This window comes from Ipomoea triloba, chromosome 5 (assembly GCF_003576645.1).
Source record: "Ipomoea triloba cultivar NCNSP0323 chromosome 5, ASM357664v1".
In the NCBI taxonomy this organism is placed as follows: domain Eukaryota; kingdom Viridiplantae; phylum Streptophyta; class Magnoliopsida; order Solanales; family Convolvulaceae; genus Ipomoea; species Ipomoea triloba.
Window position 1 is genome coordinate 9,766,951 of NC_044920.1, and position 7,237 is coordinate 9,774,187.

At 34.6% G+C, this 7,237-nt stretch overlaps 1 pseudogene; it reads right to left on the minus strand.

The window, feature by feature from the left end:
- Positions 1–352: 352 nt before the first annotated feature.
- On the minus strand, positions 353–2,499 carry LOC116020195 (annotated as a pseudogene).
- Positions 2,500–7,237: the final 4,738 nt, after the last annotated feature.

The window sequence follows — 7,237 nt, forward strand, 5'->3', positions numbered from 1 at the left end:
GACCCAAAATATCTGCGCATGTAGAATAGTAGAATTTGGTGAAGAAAAGACATTTTGGTTCATTTAAAACAATAAACAATACATTAGCTTGGATTTATGAACACTATCACTTTTGGTCTTGGTTTTTTTTTTTTTTTTTTTTTTCATTTTAGGATTTCTTGTTTGACTAGGGAAAAAACTCTAAAACAATGGAATCCATGCAATGAATTGAAGAATTTAAAATTCTGAAAAAATATATTACAAATAATAGAATTTATTTGTTCATTACAAATTAAAATGGAAAAACATAACACCGCGTCACCGCCCACCCCCCGCCCAAAAAAAAAACACATAAATGTATTTTGCATCCAAGCTAAGATAAACACAAATTAAAATGCTTTATATTTTCCCCGGCCCATTACTTCTCAATTGCCTCGACATTACCATCTGAGTTTGGCTGGGAAATACTGCAGGAAACAAAGAAGAAATAATCCAGTTATGAAATAATTCACTGAAAAAAATAAAGTAATTCATATCAATATTGAAAAATTTCACCTTTTCAATGAGAGAAAGGTAATAAGGTTTGACTTTTTCTACATCGATTCTGACTTTGCTCTTGCTATATAGATCATATTTACTGCAAAATTATTTAACATACATTAATGTATATTAGATCAAAGAGGTTTAATAATAGAGAGTAAAAAAGAAACGCTACATACTTGAAGATTTTGAGCCACTTCATGTTTTCTTTATCCTCTTCATTCATCAAGTGTGTATATGCCCCTTCCCTATGCAATGCTGTTCAAAAAACAAAAAATGCAATTCAAAGATTATGTAAATGAGTTAATTATAAGAAATTATTAAAGAAAATGATCTGAATAGGTCAAACAAGAAAAAGACTTCAAAAATATAGTAACAAAAATGTTAAGAGAAAATTGAAACGCACCATAAAAAGAGTGATAACGGATAATAAACAAAGCTGCAGAAGGAAGAGTTGTTCCATTTTGCTTGGCCACCAAATACATGTAGTCATCATGGCCCCAAGACATGAGTACTTTGTCTAAACCACACCCTTCTTCATAGACTCCATTTCTTGTGTTGTAAAGGGTGTTGTTGCAGTCTGGGTTTTCCTTGAAATACTGCATGCATGCGATTAAGGGCCAAAAAGAAAAATATATGTAAACACTCCCTAAATCTCAAAGAATTATTTTATCAATTTTGGTGGGGATAAGACGAAGCTAGGGAAAAAGGGGGAAAAAAAACCTTGTGGTGAACAATCGATTCATCAAAGGCACATCCAAGAGGGAATGTGTCACCAACCACAGCCCATTGAGGAAGCTCCCCAAAGCTAGGATGCAGAAGCACTTTTCCAAGATCTGTCACCCATGCTTGCAAATTTCAGAAAGTACACATTTATATTTCTCTAATACCGATATCAAATTGAAAAATGAATGTATTCCGATCTATCTCAACAGAAACCCTAATAGTGAGCAGCGGTGTAGGGGCCTCACTATTTGGTGGGGCATTTGGTCTTGCCTGCTGAGCCACTAAGTTACGGTAATTTAACTCTTCCCACATACTCTGTTAGGTCAGGGTGTGGGAACTCTTAGGATTGGGGATATAACCTTTTGGGAGAAGAAGAAAGCCTAATAGAATGTGCAACTACATATATACCATGGATGAGGGCAGTCAAATGCATCCAATCTTGATGAGGGTAGTCTTTTCTAATGGCCTCAGCAGTCTGCAGCAGGTGGTCAATCTGTGGTTCATCCAAGTCAGGATCACTGTCATCCACCACATCATTCAGTAGCTCACAGCATTCCCATATGCTCATCTCTACTTTATCCAATCTCCCATAATCCTCCCTCATCCTCTTCACCTACAAATTATTTAATTAATTTGATAAACACAAATGAATGACAAGAAATTAATTAAATTGTATTATTGCATGTACTCACAAAGTCATATGTTTGGTTGATGTGTTGCACTCTATAAAACTCCTCCACCCTCTTCTGTCTCTCACTTTCTGCATCATAGTCCCTGTATGTTCACCATTCACCAACTCCATCATTTAATTAATGTTTGTCTTACATACATACATATATAGAAAATTAAGGATTTCACTGCTTTGATTTTCTGCCTAAAGTAAGATAAAATGTAATGTGAATCAATTATTTAACCTGAAAGATTGACCAAAAGAATTCATCTCTGGGACTTCAAATCTTCCATTGGAAGACATTGGGCATAGCAAACCCTCCATTCAAAATCAGTTCATTAGCATTATCAGAAGGGACGACCTGTTTCTCCTCAACTAATCAGACACAAAAGAAAAAGAACAACATTACTAGCTACCATGAAAACCATATAGATTGTTTGGGTGCTACCAGAAAGCGTCAGATAGTCGTGAGGAGAAAATAACCTCTTCGGGATTCAAAAAATAAAAATAAAAATTACAATACATTAAAAAGACAAAGAAAATGTACCATGTTCTGCTGGTTGCTCAATGATGAGGATTGTCATTCAGCCAAGATCTTGGAAAAGGGAATAGGGAAAAGACAAAAAGAAATAAAGAGAAAGCTGGAAACTCAATGATTGAGAGTGAGAGTTGTGAGAAGGTTTAGGGCGGTTTGGGGATTTTATAGTAGTTGGATAATGAGAGGTCCTTCCTTGAAATTTAAAATGTTGGGAGTCCTTAACTGAAAATCTACCCGAGCCCGATCCTTCACCCAAAACCCCTTTCCAGGTAAGTTTATACTTTTTTTTTTTTAAAACCAAAGCAGCTTCATAAAATCAACAAACCAAACTCGAGATACAAACCGGGGGAACAGATCCCCAGACATCAAGGACAGAAGATGAATCAGCTGCCCGCGCAATGTGACAAAAGTTAATAAAGTGGACTAAAATTGACAATGCTCTAATAACTATATGACCAAAAATGGAAATAACTCAAAAAAATATAACAGTTAGATGCAATCATTTTGTTAGAGTACTTGCTGCTTACATTAGATATTCTTAAAGTATTTTTTTCTTTCATGTGCAATAATTATTTGAGAACAATTTAGCATAATGAAAGCAAGAATGTATGAGGATAAAAAACAAATAGAATCTATGTAATTATATCACCCCAGTTTGTGTAACCTTTAAAGTTTTATTTCTTTAATTTTACCAGGAAGTTGAGACTTCATTTTAGCCAGTTTGTGTACCCTTTCATTTACCTCTGGTAAGTAGTACACACACACAGATATATATACAAACATACATATATATATATATATATATATAGATTTACTTTTTTTAATTTTACCAGGAAGTTGAGACTTCATATTAGCCAATTTGTGGACCCTTTCATTTACCTCTGGTAAGCAGTACACACACATATATATATGGGCGCGCTCAGGTGTGGACGGTCGCCCAGGAAGGAAATGAGAACGCTTCGCAGCCGTCCACATGTCTAGATTAACGAATTAGATCTAATTTTTAAAAAAAACGACGCGGTGACATTTTCGTAAATAACTCGAACTTTGGTGCAAGTAATTGTGTTATAAGTGCACATAGTTTCATTTACAAGTGCACCTATTTTCGCACCTATTTTCGCTTACAAGTACAAGTAATTTACCTTGTTAACAATCATGCACCTTGGTGCAACCTAGGTGCATCTAATTATAACATTAGGTGCACATAGTTATAACATTAGGTGCACTAATCAGTATTGATGCACAGTGTACAATTTACTTGCACCTGTAATACATTTTGCTTGCACTTGTGCACCTATTTTCACTTACAAGTGCAAGTAATTTACCTTGTTAACATTCATGCACTTGGGTGCAATCTAGGTGCACCTAGTTATAACATTAGGTGCACCTAGTTATAACATTAGGTGAAACTACATATGGATATGTGGCATGTTGCGAAGGGTTCTCAGTTCTCTTTTGGGCGGGTGGTTCTCACCTGAACGCGATCCTCTATATATATATATATATGGTCTAACATAAACTGAACTTTGAAACTTATGTATTATATATATATATATGTACAACTAAAGAATGCAAAAAAAAATACGCTTCTTTATACAAATTTAAGGCTGACAAGGGGGTCTCAATTCAGTCTAAATACAATGTATTCTAGGTTAATGGAGCAACTGAAAATTCATATTAACCATATTTTATGAAATAAATATGGTCATTTGAGATTGCAACACTTAGTCAAAGCTCATAATTTAACTATACAAATGCACTCATATATTATTGGATTGTGGTGTGCTGTGCCAAAAAGCAAATAATACGTACTTGACAAATTGAAATTGGAGTAGAAAAATACAATAAAAAACTTAGTCAAAGCTCAGAATTTAACTTTACAGATGCATTCATATATTATTGGAATGTGGTGTGTTGTGCAAAAAAAGCAAATAATACTTGACAAATTCAAATTGCAGTAGAAAAATACAATAAAAATGATAAATTCTCTCTCTATATGTGTGTGTAAATTCTATGAAGAAGTTATATTTAAAAAAAATTACATTGAGTACAAGAGAACCAATTCAGTACAATATTTTTACATTTAAATGAAAACTGCAAAGCAGTTTTATTCCTAATAAAATAGGTAATGCTTTTGAGTACAAATCTAAGTATTAGTAATCATTTACTACAATTACCAATGCATTTAAATGGGTATAAAATGGCTTCTTTTAAAGGAGTAAGAAAATCTTTTTTCAAATTCAGTTTGACCCTTCAAATGTAGATTCTAACCAGCAGTTTGAAAGAAAAATGAAGTTAGAGAATTCAACAAGTATTGGTTGCAAGAGGAAACATGAGCATTCAAATAAAGGTAAATTTACATTAAGGTTTATTTCATATGATTTTTAAATAACATTCACAGTATGTTAAAATTATTTTATCCCATTTTTAGTGTGAAGTTTATAACTACAAAAATATGCCCTCTTCACTCTAAGTAGCATTAAAATGAAAATCTTTAGTTTTTGTGTTTGGCTCACCTTAGAAAATTCCTATAAATTACATGTAGGCAGAGCACTTATAACATAGAAGTATTACTATTCCTTTTCAAATTACTCATGCAATTTGTTTACCAAATTAGTAACTTCAAAGATAAAATATATCAACATTTAATTGTAATACACATATTTTATATTCTGTATATTTTAAAAAATTTATATATGGATATACCACACATGAACTGGGACTAAAAAGTTTAGATATACCCCAAAAAACAATTATTTGAACAATTAGTATATATTAACTGAGAAAACTTATCTTTAGGAGAATGAATTTGCCAAAAAAAAAAAAAAAAAAAGCCGTAGCTATGTTCGTCTGATCTTTTTCCATTATTGCATGCAGGCCTTGGTTTCGTGATTTGAAGGTTTTTAGCCCTACATTTGTCTGCTCTTCGTAGATGTAGTTAGATCTGACCTACGAAAAAATTAGTTAGGGTTTGTGAGTAATAAGTAAAAAATCAATCTAAAAATCAATAAAATTGAATAAAATTAGCAGAATATGAATACTAATTATGTGTTTTAGCAAGAAATTAGTAATATACATGTAATGCAGTCCTTCGTTTCATTTGTCTGTGTATTTTTGTCTGCTCAATTCAAAATGAAACGAAGGTCCGTAGATCTAATCTACGGACAAATTGGTTAGCTTTCGTGGTTAATTACATAAAAAATATATTAAAATTATAGGAAAAAAAGAAAGGAAACAAATTACTGTATAGTGGAGAAAATTTCGTCAATGATCCTAGAACCTCAAATTTGCAAATCACAACCGTTTTAGGTAGAAGGTCGTTGATGTAGTATGAAATCGAAGTCCGTTGTTGAAATGTTGTATTCTTTAGGAAATTGTTAGTGCTTTTGCTGTTATGGACGAGAGATTGAGGTTTTAGGGAACTCTATTAACTATTTGGCTTGGTTTCCATTTTTGAAGGGTGAGATAGGGTTTTGAATAGGGCTGTCAAAGTGGGCCGAAGTCCACGGGCTGGCCCACACTCGCCTCGTAGTGGGCGGGTTAGGGTTATTAAAATCATGGCATGCTAAGGAGCGGGCCTAACGGGCCTAGTCCGCGCCGCGGCCCGCAGGCCAAGCATTATTATTATATATATATATATATATATATATATATATAATTACAATCATATGAGGCAACACCTTCCCGTGAGACAGATATGCGATAACTTGAGTGCACACAGTTTAGGGTGTGTGCATTCGTGAAGTAGATTATGTGCACTCACGTTGTCGCACTGTCTCACGGGAAGGTGTTGTCTCATATGAAGTCAACCTTACCCTATATATATATATATATATATATATATATATATATATATATATATATAATATGTTAAATCTTAAGTCTTGACCACATGACGGAATGACGGAGAACCTCTCTAGAATGATGCTGGAGGCGACCACTCAGTCGCCAGAAGAGGAGGACCTTCTTCAGTGAAGCACGAAGAATTCGAAAAGAACAAGAAATACAATGGAGATTCAAGATCCCCTTCCAACGAACGATATGGCCCAAGATTCGTCGTTTGCTCTCGATCTTAAATCACCAGAATCCACTCAGTGGAGAACACTAGTGGAAACGCTTAACACTGGTTGGGGCCGGAAGGAAGTCCTAGATACATTTGATAGAGAGGTAGTAATCCATGTCACAAAGGAAGAAAAGGAGCGATTGCGCCACCCATGGAGACGTACCCTAATCATCAAAGTTCTCGGCCGGAAGGTGAGCTACTCTTTCCTACTAGACAGATTGCAGAGAATATGGAAACCAGATGCCAATTTTGAGCTAATAGCCCTAGACCAAGATTTCTATTTAGCTAAATTTGATTCCTTACGCGACTATGATTTCGCCAAATACGAAGGGCAATGGATTATCTTGGGACATTACTTAACAGTGTAAGAATGGGTACGCAATTTCCACCCAAGAAAGAACAAGCTTGAGAAATTACTCGTGTGGATCAGATTCCCCGCACTCCCCATCGAATATTTTGAAGACGAATTCTTGAAGAAAATAGGGAAGGAAGTCGGTCGACTAGTGAAAGTGGATTATACGACAAGCTTGATATCAAAAGGCAAATTTTCCAGAATATGCATTGAGCTAGATATCACGAAGCCACTACTTTCGAAATTTACAATAGTTGGGGAGGTGATGCCAATCGAGTATGAAGGGCTACAGATGGTGTGTTTCAAATGTGGCATATATGGTCACAAACAGGGGCAATGCAAAGGGGATAACAGTATGTCAAAGGAGAA